This window comes from Elgaria multicarinata, chromosome 5 (assembly GCF_023053635.1).
Source record: "Elgaria multicarinata webbii isolate HBS135686 ecotype San Diego chromosome 5, rElgMul1.1.pri, whole genome shotgun sequence".
Lineage (NCBI taxonomy): Eukaryota > Metazoa > Chordata > Lepidosauria > Squamata > Anguidae > Elgaria > Elgaria multicarinata.
This window is the reverse complement of record NC_086175.1, coordinates 31,490,988-31,511,857: the sequence shown is the minus strand read 5'-3', so window position 1 is coordinate 31,511,857 and position 20,870 is coordinate 31,490,988.

Below are 20,870 nucleotides of genomic sequence, written 5' to 3'. Positions count from 1 at the left end.
TTAAAGCTGCAGGAGCTATACTAGAGTGACGAGATTTCAAAGAGGGCAGGTTACCTGCAGCTTTAACTGTTGTGATGAAGAGGAAATTTCACCAGGTTCTCCATATATACAAATGACACCTGCTGAAATTCCCTTTTCAATACAACTGTTAAAGATACAGGAGCCCTGTGTTCCTTTTCATATGGTCACCCTAGTTAAAACCCCAAAGAAGACATCATGAGGTAACTCTTCCCATGGAGGTTTTTCAGATCAGGAAGTGCAGGCAGCGTGGAGGCTGCAGACTGATGGAGAGAAGTATAACTGAAAGGAACACACACACACACACACACACCACTCTCAGCCATCTTTTGTTGAATGTAAACAATGTAGTATTTCGTGGATCCTTGCTTGTTTTGCTTCATACTCTTGTTTTGCTTCATACTGATTTCATAGAATGAAATGTAGGTTTTGTTTAAATGTTTGCCAACAGAGACAACTATGATCAGCCTACATTTGCTGTTTTTAGGGTGCCAGTAAAGCTGTTTGGCTTCCTGTAATTTCCCTCTGCCCACACTTTCTATTCTATTCCTCAAGGGAGTACCAGGAACTGTTCTTATAATCTTTTCCCTCCGTATCCAGTTATGGCTTCTGCTCCCCAGGCCAAAGTGGAGAACCTGTGCCCATCCAAATGTTGTTGATGCCCAACTCCCATCAGCCCCACCCCACTTGGCCAATAGTTATGGATGATGGGAGTTGTAGTCAGTGAACCACCTGGAGGGAAAAAAATTTCCCACACCTGCTGTAGGCAATTTTCCAATTATTTATTTATTATTTATTTATTTATCATACTTTATCATAATTAGAGGTGGATAAAAATTTCCTGTCTGTAGTCATTTGATAAGAATTAATTTGCAAATGTCTTCCTATTCAGGACAGAAAGAATGTGAGATTTCAGAAAATTGACTGCAGGAGAAAGTGAAACTGACAGATTCGCCCACCCCTTTTCCCAATTGGGAAGCAAGATCAGTCTCTCAAGAATTCTTATTCCTCTAATCTACCTTCACATTTATTTCCAATGTACTGGCATAGGTCTGGTTGCTTCTCTGATGAGGCATTTTTCTTATCTACTATATTGAATATTGTGCCTGTAGCTTCATAATCATCATATTGAATCACAGAACCACTTAATACATCAGACAGGGCAAAGATGTGTTTGGAACAAAGTAAGGGCCACTCCACAAATTATGTGGAACAATGTTCCTGGTGCCTTCCAGATGTTTTGGACTTTAATGCCAATCAATCCTACCCCAATATGATCAATGGCCAGAGATGGAGGCCAAAACATCTGAAAGATACCAGGTTGAAGAAGGCTGATGCAGAGTTTTGTGTAACCTTCCCCAATGTAGAAATCAGCCACCATAGATTGCAGATCAAGAGCAGAAAAAATGTAGCTGGGGTGGCAGTATTTTATCCCATTCCTGCCAGCTACTTTTCCATTTTTTAAAAAATGTCTCATTATACAAAATTAGTACTCTTCTCCCCTTGGTGGAGACATCATGGGATCTATATCTTTCCCACTCTGAACAAAAGACAAATTGGGGAGGGTGGATTTTTGAGAGAGAAATAGAGAGCAGGGAAAATGTGAAGCACTCTCTCCTTGCCTCCACTTCCTTCATTTCTAATTTCATCCTCAAGTGTCTGGTTTTCATTTTTTAATAGCCAAGAGAAAGTTACATGGAATGCCTCGTCATGTATAAGAACGTAAGAAGTGCCATACTGGATCAGACCAAGATTCCATCTAGTCCAGCACTTGGCCAGGGACCAATAAAGCAGGACGTGGTCCAACAGCACCCTCCCATCCATGTTCCTCAGCAACTGGTTCACACAGGGTTACTACCTCAAATACTGGAGATAGCACACAACCATCAGGGCTAGTAGCCATTGATAGCCTTTGCCTCCAGGATTTTATCCAAACCCCTTTTAAAGCCATCCAGATTGGTGGCCATCACTACAACTTGGTTCCACACTGAGTGCATCTGAATGATACACATCTTTACATGATTAGGTATATATTTAAGATAGGCATATATGCCTATCAATACATATATGAAGAAAGTGTCTTGTTCTCCTGTTATGTCCATCATTCTTCCTGTTTTCTTAGGGATCCGCTTATGAAAGTTGGATTTATTGAACTAATCATTCAGTATGCATAGCCTACTATAGTAAAGAATGGTATAATTCGGCATGGGAAAACTTATTCGGATCTGGTTTGTTGGATGCTCGCCCTGCTGCTGCCACCAGTTCATGGTACTGCACAAGCTTCTTTTGCAGATCAGCAAGCATCTGACCACACGGAGAGCCCATCTGCCCTGGTTCGGAGCATCCATTGTGTATGACAATGGAGGATCCAGAAATTATGTATTTTCTCCCGATGTGTAAATGGCAGCTGTAAAGGCCTCCTTTATACAAGAGTTAAGGCATAAAGGACCCATTTACATAATAGGGAAATTATGTAATTTCTGAAGCCTCCATTTTCCATGCACAATGGAGGCTCCAGACAAGGACAGATGGCTGCTGGGCTCTCGTATGGCCATGCAGGGGCTCGAACCATAGGCCCACAGACATGCCACAGGTGCCTGACTGTGTTGGGGGGCAGACATGGGGGAATCCACCCAGTCAGGCACCCATGATATCCCTAGGTAAAATACACCTCTACATATCTTAGAGTCATCATCCATCATCTTTATGACTCACCTTTATCCTATTTTAATGTATTTAGCAGAATTGGTGCACAGAACTGAATGCCTCCAGGAAAACACCTTAAGGAAATTTAAAAAAATCTAAATGTAGGAGAAAGCAAAACTGACTAATTCAGTTAGCCCCAGCAACAACTGTGCATTTATTGCACAGAAAAACAACAGTAATTGTGAAGGCCCTACATGTACTTAGACTCAGAGGCTTACAAGGATAGAATGGCAATTCCCAAGTTTTTATTTTCTTTTTACATTCACGGCGAACTATTTAAAACAAACAAACAAAGCTTTGCAGAACCACTTGGGGGGAAAGTCATATCCATTCCTAAAATGAGCTGCAATGGAAGAGTTCACTTTATTTCTAGAAGGTCTTAAATCATTGTATAACATCACTTTCATCAACAATTTTCCACTGTGGATGAATGGCACCTTTATCATTCCCTATCAAGCAATAAATTAAATTAACTACCTCCATGTGAAGCATATTGCAGTGCTTATTTCAGAATACTGCAATCTACACGGATAATAAATCTAAGTGATCAATAGTTCACAAGGATGTGAATCATCTAATCACTTCTGTAAGAATCAAGAATTGTTTCACCCCTTGCATATTCTCATGTCTTTGAGGCTGCGATTCCACTTAAACCACTGATACTGATCTAGAGAAAGTTTCTTATGCTTACATCCCGTTGCAGTGAATGGCGCTTAAATTAGTAAATTGTTTTATTGTTTTCAATGCATGTTAAACCCGAGGGTTTTTCTTTGCTGTTAGTTTGCAATTATAATGGAACACTATATGTGGAAACTATTCATGGAAAACTATTCATGGAGAACTAAAAGGAACAAAAATGTCACTTTACAATAACGTCAGCAAAAACTCAACATTCGTAACTGCAACATATCTGCAACATTCAGTCCATATATTATACCTGCCACTCTGATTTTAACAGCAAGTAATATAAAATAAAAGAGGCTGGGCTTCCTGGAAGATTGAACCCAGAGTTTGAAAACAGTCTGTTAACATATCAGTAAATAATTGTCTGTGTTTGTCAATTGATATTCCATCTCTAACTCTTTTAAAGGAGTTAAAATATTTCAAATTATGAATCAGAGATATAGGCCATTGCTAGACGAGGGTTCAGCCTGGGCTGATACTGGGCTCACCCCTGTGTGTCCAGATGATGCACAGGGATCCCCGTGTCAGCCCAGGCTAACCCCTCCCTTGGCCCAGTATTTCCGCAGCCCCGGGCTGAGCCCGGAGCTGCAGAAGGTCTAGCCCATTCTGCGACTTTTCCCGGCTACGTGGCTTACTCGTGAGTAGCTGGGAGAAGCCATGCACTGGGCACAGTGCTCCACAGGAGTGCTGTGCCCATTGGGCAGGTGTGGAGGGAGGTTAGGGCCAGGGGAGGAAATCGCTGGGAGGAGAGATGGGGGCCAGAGGGGGAAGAGCGGACCCAGCAGGAGAGTTGGGGGGAAAGGGCAGAGCCAGGGGACATCGGGGGAGGAATCGTGGCCCAGGGGCGATAGGGGGATCAGAGATCATGGGCGGGTGGGGCACGGCATTGGACATGGTGGGTGTGAGGGGGGGCATCAGACATCACGGGGGGAATCGGGGGCAGTGGGGAGTGGGGAACCCTTTTTTAAAAAAAGCCTACCTTATTGTTGGCGTGCTCCTGCGCACATGACCCCTTTAAATCAAAAACCTTTTTAAATCAAAAACAAAATGGCCGACGTGACGGGGCTTTCCTTTACCCCGTCGCGTGTTACGTGTGGACAGGAGCGACAGCCCACACTACTTCTAGCACGGGCTGGCCCCTCCACAAGCTGGGATTTAAAGGTAGGTCTAGCAAGGCCCCCAGTTTTTCTCTTTGCTGTACAGTTTTGCTCAGCAGTTGTTGTAGTTGTTTTTTTTAAAGGTTGTCAAATGGTATTATTTACAATGTGATTAGGAAAACCTGTAAAAACATATTAGCTTTTATTTCAGATACTTTGATTATCAGCTGATAATGGGTTGCCAAAGGGAATAGCCATTTTCCCTCCACATATTGCCCCTGGTAACAACAGTATGCTATACATAGCAAAATGCTCTTTTCTGCCAAGCAATGGCTTTACTTTAAAAGAAAACATTTTTTTAAAAAGATATGCAATAAGCCTTTGAACCACCATGTAATTCACTGTACACTTACTACCACCTTTCATCTACCAGTAAATTACCCAACTGTTGCCCCCTCCCAAATATTTCTTGCACCTTAATCAGGAATAAAGGACAAATAAAGACCAGTGGGGTGGAGGGGGAGATTTTTTGTTTGCAGACCTAGTGTATATATGGAACCAGTTACCTAGGGAGGTTGTGGGCTCTCCCACACTAGAGACATTGAAGAGGCAGCTGGACAGCCATCTGTCAGGGATGCTTTAAGGTGGATTCCTGCATTGAGCAGGGGGTTGGTCTCGATGGCCTTATAGGCCTCTCCCAACTCTGCTATTCTATGATTCTATGATTGATGGTATTATAATGGCATCATAATTCTCTTGCTCCTTCACTGAGAGAATGTATCTCAGCACAAGTATTTTGGGTTCCGTATATACAGCAGTAATTTCAAAATTAAATCCATAACCTGGGTTTCTGAAGGATATGTGTAGATCAGTGAAACGTTCAAGAGGAAGGAAGAAAAATCACACACATGTTTCAGTTAGGACGTTATCTGGAGTGCCAGCAAACACTGAAACCAGCAATAGTGCCACTGCTTTCACATCTTGTGCTTTCTGAAGCATAACAAGGTTGCTCTCTTTCTTTGAGTGTTTTCTTTTGCCTCCTGCTGGTATCACAACTATGGAAGAGCTGTATATATCACTGTTGGTATTTTACAACAGAGAGCTCACTTCACAGGAGGGAGGAAGAAAACTGCACTGGAGGAAATAACAATAGTTTGGAGTTCACACCTAAGTAGAAGGTGTAATAGTGATGCATCAATTATCTCACTAGTAGCTAGTGAATAAACAGATGCCACAAAACGAATCACTAAGGGCTCATCTACACCAACCAGGATATTCCGCTATGAAAGTGGTATGAAAGCGATATATAAAAGGCAGGAACCACACTACTGCTTCATAGCAATATTGAAGGGCACTGCAGGATCTACACTACTGCTTTCTAGTGGTACTGAAGTGTACTGAGAACTGTTGGGGCCCATTGACACATCTACACCAAGCAGGATATAACACTATGAAAATGGTATGAAAGTGGTATATGGTATGTGTCAATGGGCCCCAACAGTTGCCAGTGCACTTCAATACCACAATAAAGAAGTAGTGTGGCTCCTGCCTCTTATATAATGCTTTCATACCATTTTCATAGTGGAATATCCTGCTTGGTGTAGATGAGCCCTGAGTGAGAGAAAGGGGGAATTCCCTCTTTACTCCTTAGTGAAAAAAGACTTCTATTTCCTATCTCTACCTTGTGCTTAAGCACATAGGTGTGCATAGCACATTTCATTAGGGTGTACACCCAGGGAATTTTTTTTAAAGGCAAACATTTATTGGATACAAAATCATAAAGGATATTATTTCTGTTCATTCATTTATTAAGCACTGTAGACACTGATACCAGCTGAAGACCTTTATTTTCTCAGTATTTTAACACCTAAATTTAAACTTTGCTGTTTTAATTCTGCATTTTAATCCTATATCAATTTCTGCTGTATGGTTTCATCCTGGTTGTGCTTTTTATATTGTATTTTGTATTTGGGTTTTTAGATTGTTGGATGTTTTATTATGTCCTGAATGGTTTTGATTTTTGTCAACCGCCCAGAGAGCTTCGGCTATTGGGCGGTATTAAAATGTAATAAATGCTCTGCATTCAGCTTGCCTGACTGCAGGAGGACCATTGCAGGTGTGTGTGGGGGAGAATGAGGAGGCGCTCTTCAAGCCCCAGCATTGGTGGGGCTTTGTAGTGACACCAGAGGAGGGGCTTACAAGGCAATATTAGCCTTTGGGGCCCCTCCTCTTGGCCCTTTTGAAGTGTGGATCATGGCAGAGAGGCTCCCAGTAGAGTGATTCCTTTTCACTCCTGCTGCCAGGAGCAACAGTGCTGTCTCAGAGGTAGAGATTCTTTGGTGCAGTGGAGCAGTTGGAGGACCATTTCTGCTACATCTGGATCCCCTTCTGGATCTCTGTTCAGTGGTCCCCTCAATTTGATATCTATTAGGGTGTACCTGGGCACACCCAGCACACCCCTTGTGCATGCCTATGCTTAAGGATGTCATAATGCAATCTGCAGTTTATTTAGGAAAAATTTAAGCAGTGTGCTCCAGTGAAATACAGTTTTAGCACCACTGGTGGTTTAAGAAAGAAAGACTGAGAATGGAGCTCTTCTGGGTGGCCGTCAGGTGGTGGCTGCCATTTCTCCCTATGGTACTGTTCCTCCACCTACGAACACCCTAGGAACAGGAGGAAATGCTAATTACCAGAAAAAGTTCTGTGAACCAGTGTAGAGTAGCAGTTTTCAGGAACACTTTCGCTTGGCTGAGGGATTTTCTGTTAACTGCCCTTTTCCTTCAATCTTTATTCAATCTTCTTGAATTTTTCAGGTTATGTAAAATCAACATTTATTTCTAGCACACACAATTTTCAGGAAGATTGGAACTCTTTGAATTTTATTTATGTTACAACAACCCCGCCCCCAGGTTTCCATTTAATCTTACAGAAGCTTTATTTTGCTGATCACCTTATGTAATAGAGGCACAACTGTGGGCTCATCTACACCAAGCAGTTTATTCCACTTTGAAAATGGTATATAAAAGGCAGGAGCCACACTAAGCAGCATATACTGTAGCAGTATGAAAGCGATATATAGCATGTCTCAATGGGCCCCAACAGTTGTCAGTGCACTTCAGTACCGCTATAAAGCAGTAGTGTGGCTCCTGCCTTTTATATACCGCTTTCATAGCGGAATATCCTGCTTGCACCGGATATTGAGCCCTGAGACTCGAATAATCCAGATAGGAGTCTATTACACTAGGAGATCAAGAGAGCTAGAGCTTTATCACACCAGTGTTATACTGTGCAATCACTGTGAATTGCATGAAAAGGACTCTGAAGTTTTCCACCATATAATCTGCTTTGATTGTGAAGTACTCCCATGCATCCTGCCTTAATTGTGCTATAAAGCCAAATGATTCGCAGTATTTTGCCCCTACTTCCCAGCTACCGCTGGGGCGCAGGAGCAGGATTTTAAAGAAATGCTTATATCTGTGTAAGCTTTAAAGATAAAGACACCAAAATTGGCACAGTAATAGATATTAGGGAAAGCTTTAAGCATACCAGATTTGAATTGAATTGGGCCATCTGTTGATTTTTAATGTTTTTTTTTTACATTTCTCCCCTTAAACTCACTTCCTGGTATGCAAAGGGTCACTGTCGCCCGGTAGAAAAACAACAACAACCGTGAAAGTTTAGCACTACAGGGATAATCTGAGGGAAGCAGATGTGTGGGATGAAGCTCGTAGTGTGTTGTAGTGATTAGAGTGTTGGACAGGGACTTGGAAGATTCAGGTTCTAGTCCCAACTCGGCCATGCAGTTCACTGGGTGACTTTTGGCAAGGCAGTATCTTTCAACCTAGCCTACTTCACAGGGTTGTTGTAAGGATAAAAATAAAGATGAGTAAGATCAGGTAAGATGCCTTGTGTTCATTGAAAGAGGGGGAAAAAGAGGGATAGAAATGTAATACTAAATAAATACATTCACACTCTTTCTATGACTGCCAGCAGTACTAAAAGTATCTCCACCCCACCTGAATAGTGGTGCAGCTTACAAAGTACCCACCACCATTTACCTGGTTACTATCTCACCAGAATAACCCCACCTACTGCCCTGAACCAATTTCTCCCAAAACTCCTGAAAAGTTTCCCCAGAGTCAGCAAAAACAACTCCTAATCAGGCAGTGAAAGCCAACAAATGCCTGGTCTTCCCCAGATGGACAACTTTATATTCCTGTCTGAGGTGGGACAGGTGGAAATGCTTCTATTGATGCTATAGAAAGTGTGTGTCGGGGGCACAAACACTCAAAATAGAGTCAGACAAACTGGGTTACTATGACAGGGATTCATGAGCTGAAGTGTCAAGGCCTTCCCCCGGCTAATAAAAAGGCAACAGACTTTAGCTTCATCCCTTAAAAAGGTAGGGGCAAACAGACACTCCACACACCTCCGGACTCACAGACACACACACATAACACACATATGTGAAACATTGGCACAGAACATGTGATTATGTTGATAGGATTTTAAATTCATGGTGAGCGAAATGACTTTGTAATGTATAATCAATACAGATTTTATATTCAGTTTTAAATAGCAAATGGAAGCAAGAGTTTCATGGATGGAAATGATCTCCCTATTTATTTATTTATTTTAAATGCTGCAGGCTCATTCCTCTTTTCCCATAGCCCTGTTTTAGCCAAAGAAAGTTTTAACTCATAAAGGTATTTTTAAACCAGTATGTCTTCCCTGTTCAATTCTTAAAATTAAAAAGGCATTAATTTTCCTTTGGAAAATGCTTAACCTTTTTGTAGGCCTGAGAATATATAGATCTGTTTTTATTTGCCTCAGCATCCTGTCCCTTGGTGTGGCATTTAAATAATTAAGCATGAACTATAATCTAGTAATGCCTCTTCAAGAAGCAAATTTCTTGCTTATCCTTTCTGTCTTTGGAAGTAAGAGATGTCATTTTAATTATACTCTGCACATTCCTACTGATAGCAGAAAGGTAAATGAGGTGTTCATAAAAATGACCTTAATGGAATTCCCAAGCCTGAACTCTGCTTTGCGCACTGCGGCTTCATTTAGTCTTGCTCTTTAAGTCATTCCAATTTAGAATGTTTGCTGTGCCTTCTGTTTCATTTCAAATTTTCATGTCAAATTTTGGCATTCAATCTTTACCACAATTAGGAGAGGGAAATAATATTTTTCATAGATTTTGAAACAGGTTCCCCTCCTCCACTTTTTCTCTCTTTAACACATTCACAAGATTTACGGGTGTGAATGTGAGACAAATAAAACATCCCAGGTAGAAATGCTAAAACAACAGCAAAGCAAAATGACAGCAGACAGATGTTTCCTTTGCAAAATGGCCCAGAATGGCCAAACTGAATCATGTCACTTTCCAAAGTAGTCACAAATGTTGCCATTTTAGGGATGCATGGCCATCCCATGGTTCACCATGGGGACACCCAAGACTTTACAAGCATTTCAAAAGAGTGGTATGCCTCCAGAGGTTCTGGCATTTATGAGCACTGGAGGTTCTTTGGGGGGGGGGAGTTATATGCCATACATTTTATTTATTTATTTATTTACAATATTTATATACTGCTCCGCATTCAAAATTTTGCAGTGGTAAAATAAAGTAAAATAAAAACAGAATAAAACACATTAAAATAGTTTTTTTAAAAAACCTTGCTTTACATCTGGTACTTGGAAAATGGCAGGCACCACATAAAATGGTACAACGGTACAACACTCCCTGAAAATCTTGGAACAGCCACAGAAGAGGACAGTGAAAAAGAAGATGAGGAAAGTGATTTTGACAGTGATGATAGCAGTTCCAATGAAAGTGAAGAGGACATCTGATGAAATTTATTTGTTAACCCTGCTCACAGAACATAGTTTTTATTTTGTAAATTGTAAATTTTTGCTGAAGGTTTTAAAAACATTGGTTGAAAACAATTCAACCTAATAAATTGTCTTTTAAAATATTTCATCATACTCATCCTGTTTGAAATTTTGTAAAAACATTTGAACATGTTCAACTGTAAAAATCATGGTTGAACATGTTCAAAATGATCTGTGCATCAGATCGAGAGATATTTAGGGTGGATGCTTTTGAAATGAAAGCCCTGTACGATAAACTGTAAAATCATACAATCCTGAGAATGTGGGCGTATGACGAGATATCACTCATAATTCCATAAGTGTTGGGGTACACCCCATGTTATTTTACATTTTCTTAATCCTCATTAAAAAAATGCAACTTTTTTGTTATTGAGTATTCTTTCAAAAGTCATATAGTTTTTGAGTAAATCATGGTTAAACGTCACACATAACCAATGTGAACACTGATTTTATACGTTCAAATGAAATTATCTCCAAAACTAATAGAGTTAACAAAAATGTGTAATTACAAAAAATATTTGTCATTAAATTTGAAACATTTCAGAAAAAAATCATCTCTGTAACATAAACGGGTGAGAAATTATGCATATTCAAATGTGATAACTACACAATAGCGTGGCAGCCATATTGATGATGTCATCACGCAGCCGCCCACCACTGGAATTTTGTAAGACTCACTTTTCTGAGACACTTATGTCATATATAAACAAAAAATATTCACTAAGCTTTTGCACTCGGTGGGGTAAATAAAACCTTCCTGGCTCTTGGACTACAAGTGAAGCTGCAGGCTGTTCCCGAAACTCCGAGGACTCTTATTTTTTATTTATTTTTGCACATTTGTGTGTGTGGGGGGAAGGTTCTGCAGTTTGTGCAATTTACAGCTGAATTTGTGCAAATGATGCGAATACGACCATAATTTGTGGAAATTGCTCAGAAATTTGTACACATTGCAGAAACTTCCAAAGCAATATTCTAAGAAAATCTGTGAACTGGCCCAATTCACTGACGATTTATTTATTTATTTCATTTATATACCGCCCTATAGCAGAAGCTCTCTGTGCGGTTTACAAAGGTTAAAAACAGTGAACATTAACAACAAATACACTAAAATTTAAAACCATCAAAAGCATAAAAACAACAATATCCATTTTGAGTCGAGTGCTGCAGTGGGAACCCAGATGAAGTCCAGCGGGGCCCAAGCCTAGGAAAACGCATTGACCTCCAACCCCCGATGGATTTCTCTGTCATCCCTTCACCACCACTTCCCTCTTCTCTTGGACTAGGTTGAGGGAAGGCAGCAGAGGCAATGACTACTTCCCAGGCCCTAGCAGAGCAGCTGGGGTTGGGGCTGTCACTACCAGTCCCAGCAACCCTGTCAAGAAACAGAAGCTATGTGTGCAATTTCTGCCAAGGAAGAGAATGCTCTCAGGGGGTCTTTCCTTCAGCAGAAATAATATGTCTAGCATCAGGTTTGCATCAGGGCTTTGGGGCCTGGAGAGAGAGCGAAAGGGCAGTTTCAATAATTCCTTCCAATGATTAATCATATTATTTTCCAGTAAAACATCTAATTAGTCTCTCTCCTCTCTCTGCCTTTCTCTCAAATGCTAAACTTTGGCAATTAAATTGTGAGCTACTATCATAAACAGCATATTCTGTTGCTTTCTCAGCATGGTGGTTAAAAAAGAACTGAGAGAAGGTCAGTGGCCCTTCCCATCTGATCAGGAATTGCTGAAGATCACATGCTGATAGGAAACTGGTCTCAACTCTTCATAAACTTTCAAGCTTGTTTAAAAATTCTATATCCTTTTGCAGTGTATACACAATGTTGGACTGACTTAAGACTATGGGCATGTCTATGCCTATGGGTTTTCCAGGACATGGGGGTGGGGAGGATCTCAGGCTTTCCAGCTTCCAAGATCCTCCCCCAGGATCTAAACGCCAGCGTGACATCCCGGAAAGAAAGAGGGATGTCTGGCATGGCGTTAGTTTGTGGTTTTGGAAGGAGGAGCTAGTCGCACAATTGCACAGCCCTGATCCTCAAAAAAGTAAGTAAAAGGACCCAAAACTTTAAACAAAAGTGCTGGCAGCCATCCGGGTGGTGGTGAAATTGCTCCCCCCACCCCCGATGGGCACAGACTCACCCCGTGCAGTTCTGTGCCTATTTAAAGAGCCCTGCTACTCAGAGGGAGGACCCAGGAGCACTGGCCACACCAGCCCCAGTCCTCTGGGTTGTCCCGGGACTGCGGGAAAACTGGGAAATCCCCAGTTTCAATTATCTCAGGAAAAGTCTCTGGTCATCCCCGGTTGACCCCGGGGTCAGCTGTGTATCATTTGGACACACAGGGGATGACCTAGAGACACTCCATGATAAATGGGTGGTGTAGACATGTCCTATAATAGGAAAATGGTGGGTGAACTGATGATGGGGTTTAGGATGTCAGAGAAATCCACAATGTAATCAGATGAGTTCTGATTTCTATGAATCTGACTCACAGATACCACTGTGAACCAGATTTCCCCACAGATTCCGTGAACTGGATTTTTCTGAGTGAAACAGATTCCACAGGCTGAGCTTGAAAACGTACATTTTGGGGAGGACTTGTGCATTTTGGGAGGATTTCGGCCAAGTGCAAATTTCATGCAAATGCAAATTAGTGCAAATTCAGGAAATTGGAAATAATGCAATTCAACCAATGAGAGGATGATGGAATGAAAGGCACCTGACAATCATGAAATACTGTCAGAATGGATGTTAGAAAATCTGTACATCCCTAGATGGGGTGGTATATATAGGAGGTAAGAAGATGATAGAAGGCTTGCAAAATAGATGTGACATTTTTTAGGATAAATAGGGGTTGAATATTTCACTGATATGCAATTGGTTACTAGAATTATGTGGTAGTGACTGAGTCTGTATACAACTCAAACATCTCATTAATGATCCACACTCATGGGCAATAATGCTTTCCTCTCATAGGTTTTGGCTTGCACTTGGTTACTGACAGCCTGGAAGGACAAATATGTTTCCATTTCTCCAACATCTGTTTTTGTTTTTGTTTTAAAGCTCAAGTTCTTTTTGTCCCAGATATGGAGAACTTTGTGAATGTTGGTAAATTCTTATCAAAAGTGAACTGTAATGTCAACACTGGAGCAGAATTCACACCACTCTAAACTGTAACTTGCTGGCCATGGTCCTACTCTAGACAAGAGAGAGTGTGCTTGTTTAGTCAAAGTAGGGCTTGAGGGACAAAGTTTGAGAGAGATTTGTATTTTGCTATGGGACATAATTTCTCAAGAACTAACAGTCATCCAACCTTGATTTCTCAAGAACTACCAGTCCCAGAGTACGTTGTGCATAGGCAGGGGAAAACACAGGTTTTAGGAGGGACAAGGCACAACAACAACAACAACAACAACAATAATAATAATAGACATTCAATCCCTGGACAGTGGAAGCCAGTACTGCTGACAACCCAAAAGTTAAAAAATTGTCAGCAAGCTTTGTAGAACACTTTCCAGCTGATATAATGTTAATTTTTTTTTTTTTTAGAAAGAACTGGGTGGAGCATAGTAGAAATGTTTCAGTGTGGTTCAATTTCAGAAAGATTGAAAATGTAATTTCAGGATTATAATAGAAACTTTCTCTCATCTCTTAAGTTTTTGTGGCATAAAATGTCAGGTGGAGCATCTTAGAAGCTTTTAGTCTCTCCCCCCCCCCCTGATGCTTGGGCCTTGGGTTGGAGGAAATTGTCCTGTGAGAATGGGTTCAGGAGATGACTAGCTCTTATCACATTCCTCCCAGACTACTCATTTTCATCGTTCTTAGATAAAGACTTTGTTATTAATCCTGGGTGAAGCCCATGCTGAAAGCATTTGAATTAGGGGTGTGCACAGACCCCCCGCTCCGCTTCACTTGCAGATCTGCCATTTTCCGGATCGGGCCGCTCCGCCCCGCCCCCGCTCCGCCCACTTCCACTCCGCTCCGCCCGGAGCTCCGGATCCGGATCCGGAGCTCCGTTTCCCCCCCCATAGGCTTGCATTGAAAGCTAAAAAATTATACAACTTTTTTTCTGTTCAAGTTAGAAACCTCATATTTGGCACCATGACACCTCATGGGGATATACACACGCATGCCAAGTTTCAAAGCAATCCCATCATCCCCTGATTTTTGGCAAATTTTTGAAAATCGGGCACCCCACACACACCATCCCTGCGAGGTGGGCAGGGGAGGAGGGAGGGAAGGCAGGCAGGCATGCAGCTGGCATTTCTGGGGGCATAAGGAAGTGAGCCAAGGATAAGCCAGTAATGCATATAAAATGGAATCAATCAATCAATAAACAAAGGAGGGGTGGAATTAAAAGCAGCAGTGTTGCTCAATAAACAACAAGAAGAACTTTTTTTAAAAGGCTATATCTGTCTTTTACCAGCAATAGGGGGACGTGCCCGGGGGAGGGGGAAGTAGCTGCCAGTTCAAGACACTGACAGCCACAGCTCTGAGAAGAAGTAAAACGCTCACTTCGACTCAGAACAGGCATTGCTCCACCACTGAAAAGTGACCATTCACTTCAACTCATGATAGGCATTGCTCCACCGTTTTACTCTCTTTGGAAGGCTCTAATGGCCTTCCAGTGCAGGAGAGAGTGGGGGCACGTCCACGATGAGATGCCCTAGGGGAGCTCATCCCCTTGCACCACATCGATTCAGTTGTTCCCCAAGGTTAGGGTGGGGAGCAGTGCTGTGTTTCTATCTCTTATTCTTGGCTTAGTATATGATTTCAGGTTGTGTTTGTGCATTTGGTGGGGCTACTGTGTTAAAAAACACAGGTAAAAGCCCGTTCAGATGAAGAAAGAGAAGTTTCCCAGAATCCCAAGTTACCTGTTTTGCCTATGCCCTCCTCCAACTTTGGGATCATCATGACCGGGAGCTGACTCTGCCCCTCAGCCCTTTGAAAAAGGTATTTTTCCTGCCGATTTTTTAAAAACGTCTAGCCCGCGACCCGTACGATGCAGAAAGTTGAGAGTGGTCTCAAAATGACCCCCATCCACGACTCTCTGTGCACAAGAATTTCCAGAACGATAGCTTAACCCCCCCCCCAGTTATCCCCGATTCTTTCCCTCAATGCAATCCTATGGGCGAAAAGCCGAAAACGCAGTTTGAGCCGCGCGGTTGACCCGATTTTCAAAAAAATATAGCCCGCGACCCAGACAACACAGAGAGGTGAGAGTGGTCTCAAAATGACCCCCATCCACGACTCTCTGTGCACAAGAATTTCCAGAACGATAGCTTCAAAAACAACGTAGTTATGCGCGATTATTTGCCGCAATGCAATCCTATGGCGAAATGTTTTCAAGATGGCGACCGGAGCGCTCCGCCTGAACTCGGAGCTCCGAAAAATGGGCGCTTCTCTTCGCCTTGCTTCTAGGGGGTCCGCGGTCCGCTCCTACTCCGCCTCTGGGTAAGGCGGAGCAGGCCAATCCGCTACTGCTTCTACGCTCCTAATCGGAGCGGAGCACATCCCTAATTTGAATACCTATCTGGTAGCTCTGCCTACATGGTGCTGTTAGCACACTAAGGACATGTCTACACCAGGCAATATCCCGGGGATCGTCGTGGGATTGTCCCTGTGCGATATCCTTCCATTTCCCCGGGATTTGACATACAGCTTTGTCACAGCTTTTCCTGTGGTCCTGGGATCATTCTGAGGACCACGGGTGGTGTGGCTGCCCATCCCAGTTTCTTCCCTCTTCCCTGTGAGTAGCGGGGGTCATCAGAGGGAAGCAGCCAGGCTTGGGAGAGTCCAGGGCCATCAGGGGTGGGTGGGGAGTGGGGTTGGGGGTTCTTTTTTGAACTTACTTTATCACTGGAATGCAGGTGCAATTCAGCCCCTATCTTTGAAAAAAATGGCGGGCGCAATGTCCTGCTTCCTCCTCGGATGTCACGTGCCACGTGTGAACCCATGGGGAGGATCTCACAATCAGCGTATTGTGAGATCCTCCCCCATCCCTCCCCTGTGTAGACATGCCCCCATGATGGTGACACACTTATTCCAAACAGCTTTCCCCATTACATGAAAAGGAAATGAACAGAAGCAGCTGGAATCAGGCCACCATAATTACCACCCAAAATGTGGTGGATGAATGGTAGTATGGAAATCTTTTAAACAAATCAATCAATCAATCAATAACAGATCCCTGAAGCAACACCCCAACCATTTAGTGCTGTCATGGGATGGCCATTTCTTGTCAAACATATTAACACATTACTTTTGAAAGATTAAGCTCATCTCTTTTTCCATGGCAAACATACAATACATTCAAGTGGTCAGCAATGGAGATTAATGGGTGAACAGTTTGCACAGAATTACACAGACAGATTTTTAACTTGATCCTTGGATAAATAAAATTGGGCATTTGCTCTCTTCTGGGGTTCTCTGACATCGTATGTCAGTTTAACTACTGACAATTACAATAGAGTTGCTGATGAGATTTTTAAAGCTTTAACTGTTCTAAGCAATAGCAAAGATGAAATTCAGAACAGAAATAAGAAGGTATCAGAGCATAAGTGGCATGAAATTATAGGATGGAACATCAAGTAGAAACATTGAGTACAAACTATAGTGCAAAGCAAGAACAGAACAGAATATAGAAGGTAATGCTGTGTTGAATTTTCATGGCATCCATTTTCTGCCAGATTGCATTTTGCTTACTGAGTTGTGCAGCCCCCCACATAGAGTTAGCAAAAAGATCAAAATATCCCATCTTTGAAACTGCTGTAGCATTCAATACGATGTCATCCAATTAAATGTTTAAACAAAGACTATTCACAAAAGTTAGAGTAGATGGACTATTTCTAAGTTAGTAGCACCCCAGTACCAAAATGGCCACCACGGTTTTGCGTCTCTGTTCACTCATATCAAATTTGACTACTTCATTTCCCTTTTAGCCTCCCTGTCAAATTGTTTTGGGTGAAATGGGAACAGAGAAATAAGTCTGCCTCCTCTCTTTCTCTTCCCTTTCTCTCCCTTTGGCTGATGTGCAGTTTAACATTTCCCAGTAGCAAGCAAAGGAACAGACACAGAGCTGTGAACAGTGGGAGGTTTCGTGCAATCTGGCTACCTGGCTCTGCCTCTGAGCCCTAGCAATGAAAGCCCCAGCACTCCTTGGGGCAACATCATCTTTGGTGGCAGGAGGGCTTTTCCTCCTCACCAGTCATTTTTGGAAGTGCAGCCTTTTACACACACACACACCCACACCCACACCACTGTCTCCACTGATTTGCATAGGAGGAAAGAAAGGATGAATACCTGAAAGTGGCTGGTGTGAGGGAAAGACCACTCTCACCAAGGAACCTTAGGGCAATTGTGCCCTTGCTGAGGAGTAGGCAACTGGCTGCACAATGATGGATTGCCTCCAGTCAGCATTGTACAACACACACACACACCCCTGGCCATTTCCAATGGAAAAGCTTGTGGGAAAGTGGCTGGTTGCACAATATTGGACAACCAAAATGTCTGGTTGCACCACTGGACTATTTCACACAGTATGGTCAAAACTGATTGTCAGCGGCTCTCCAGGGTTTCAGCTAGGAGTCTTTTCAGCTATGTCTGGAGATGCCAGGGATTGCATCGGGGACCTTTGGCATGCAAAAGGTCCGAGATCCATTTAGGATGGATGAACAAGCGATATTTTCTTGCCACTTATCTCATGCCTGATTCCCGTTTGTGATCACTGCTCACTCTGCTGAACGGGACACTGGTGCAAACCAAGCAGTCACTGAACAGGAGATTTGCACAAGTTGCCCCAAGTTTGGTCAATGCTCCCCAAATTTGTGCAAAACTCCTCCACCGTCTAAAGTGGGGTCTACTGAGCAAATTTGCACAAATTAGGGAATTTGCACAAATCAAACCGGGAATCGGGAGTGAGACAAATGCAAGCACGTGTTCAACAATTTGTAAATATTTTGGGCAGATGTGCTCGGGCTTGCGTTCTGAACATCAAACGGGACATGTTTCACGAGTAAAAACAAAATTCTCATACATCCCTGTTGTCTACTTCTGAAATACAGTTCTTACCCAAATTTGCTGTTTTGACACATCACAACAGCAAATTTCAGCCCAAACTGTAAATTTCACACTCTTCAGGTACAGCCCTAGCTAGTCTCACCCAGAGGAAGTATGACCACCTCTTTTATATAGGACCTTGTGCTTTCTAACTAAAATGATCCTTTTGCTACCACAACAAATGTGAATAATAAATAAATAAAAGTACTCCTATAAGCTGTCCCTCCTTGAGAGGGCTTTACCCTTAATGGCAGCTTAAAATAATTTAAGGAAAAATAATATAAATTCCTTCTCCAATGTAGGGATAGTCTTTGAAAAGATTGGTCAGGAGGTTATACCCACCATTCAGGTTTGTGACCCTGACCCCAAAGGAACTCTTTGTTTGGGCTCTTTACAATAGTTAGGGTGACCATATGGAAAGGAGGACAGGGCTCCTGTATCTTTAACAGTTGTACTGAAAAAGGAATTTCAGCAGGTGTCATTTGTAGATATGGAGAACCTGGTGAAATTCCCTCTTCATCACAACAGTTAAAGCTGCAGGAGCTATACTAGAGTGACCAGATTTAAAAGAGGGCAGGGCACCTGCAGCTTTAACTCTTGCGATGAAGAGGAAATTTCACTAGGTTCTCCATATATAGAAATGACACCTGCTGAAATTCTTTTTCAATACAATTGTTAAAGATACAGTTTATAGGGTGACCCTTTTCATGTGGTCACCCTATAAACTTTACAACTTATCCTGCTTCCTACTTCTCTTCAAAGCAGTGATGATACAAAGCATCTAGACATGGGAGGGGAGGGGAGGAAGATGGTTATGGAACTTGCAGGACAACATCAGGCTGGGGAATGCTGGGAACTTTAGGACTTCACCACTAAACATGCATAGAATTGTGCTCTTTGTCCTCAAACTGCCACAAGACTATCTGTTGTGTTTTGCTACAGCAGACCAACATGACTACTCTTCTGGATGCTGCTAAATCAAACCAGCATCCACCTGAAAGTATGGCCTAGTCTACACCAAGTAGGATATTGCACTATGAAAGCGGTATGTGGTATGTGTCAATGGCCCCCAACAGTTGTCAGTGCACTTCAATACCACTATAAAACAGTAGTGTGGCTCCTGCCTTTTATATACCGCTTTCATACAGGTTTCATAGTGCAATATGCTTGGTGTAGTTTAGGCCCATAGCAAACAGAATTTTCCTTGGATTGGTAAATTTCTAAATCCACATTATGTGGAAAAGGATGCTTTTAGAGGTAGAATTTGGCTTTGGGGCTCTTGGCCAATCAAGCTTGGCAGTTGGCACTTAGCATCATTTGCAGATTTAGGATTGGCCAATGGGAAGTTAACTTTGAGGTTGGCCCTTCCAAGCGTTTTGTAAAAGACCGAAGGCAAATGGGACAATAAAGGATTAACTATCTATCTGGACAGAGTTTTCCTTAATTAGGCAATTAGCATTCTGTGGCCTCTTCACATGTGTTCGAATAAACAATCGGTGTGTGACAGCCTCCTAGGGCACTTTTGATGTTTCCTGGAAGATAACTAATGCAGCATGTTGGGGCTGGTTCTTAATTTATAGCTAGCTGGTGTCTCTGTCACTAACAGTATAAGAGTAAAGGAACTTGAGTGACATAACACAGAGTAAATTTAAATAACCAAGAGTTTGAGATGATAGAGGCTTTGAACACCAGTAGGATTTGTTGTGCCTGGGTCGCAGGAAGCATCTCTGCAGGAGGGGCAGAGTCATAATTACCTACATGTAGTGCATGCCTATTGCCAACAGTAATATCCAGTCGTTGGTGTGTTGGTTAGGGTGACCATCTGAAAAGGAGGACAGGGCTCCTGTATCTTTAACAGTTGCATAGAAAAGGGAATTTCAGCAGGTGTCATTTGTAGATATGGAGAACCTGGTGAAATTCCCTCTTCATCACAACAGTTAAAGCTGCAGGAGCTATACTAGAGTGACCAGATTTAAAAGAGGGCAGGGCACCTGCAACTTTAACTGTGGTGATGAAGAAGGAATTTCACCAGGTTCTCCATATATACAAATGACACCTGCTGAAATTCCCTTTTCAATACAACTGTTAAAGATACAGGAGCCCTGTCCTCCTTTTCAGATGGTCACCCTAGTGTTGGTTGCTGGATTGAAATGATAATCTTCCAAGTCAAATTTGGGCCTCAGTTAAATGGTATGATCAGAACTGCCTCCCTTAAGCTGGGTTCACACCACTTCATTAGTAGGGCTGTATTTTAACAGAGAACAGTAGCTTGAGGTTAACTAAGCTTCAGGGCTAACTAAGCTTAAAGCATCAGAATATAACTTAAAGGGGAAGGGATGGATATCTAAGCTTTATGGCAATCTTTCCCTCAAAGTTGAATATTTTATCTGGCAAAAATAGGGTGGCTGTAACTC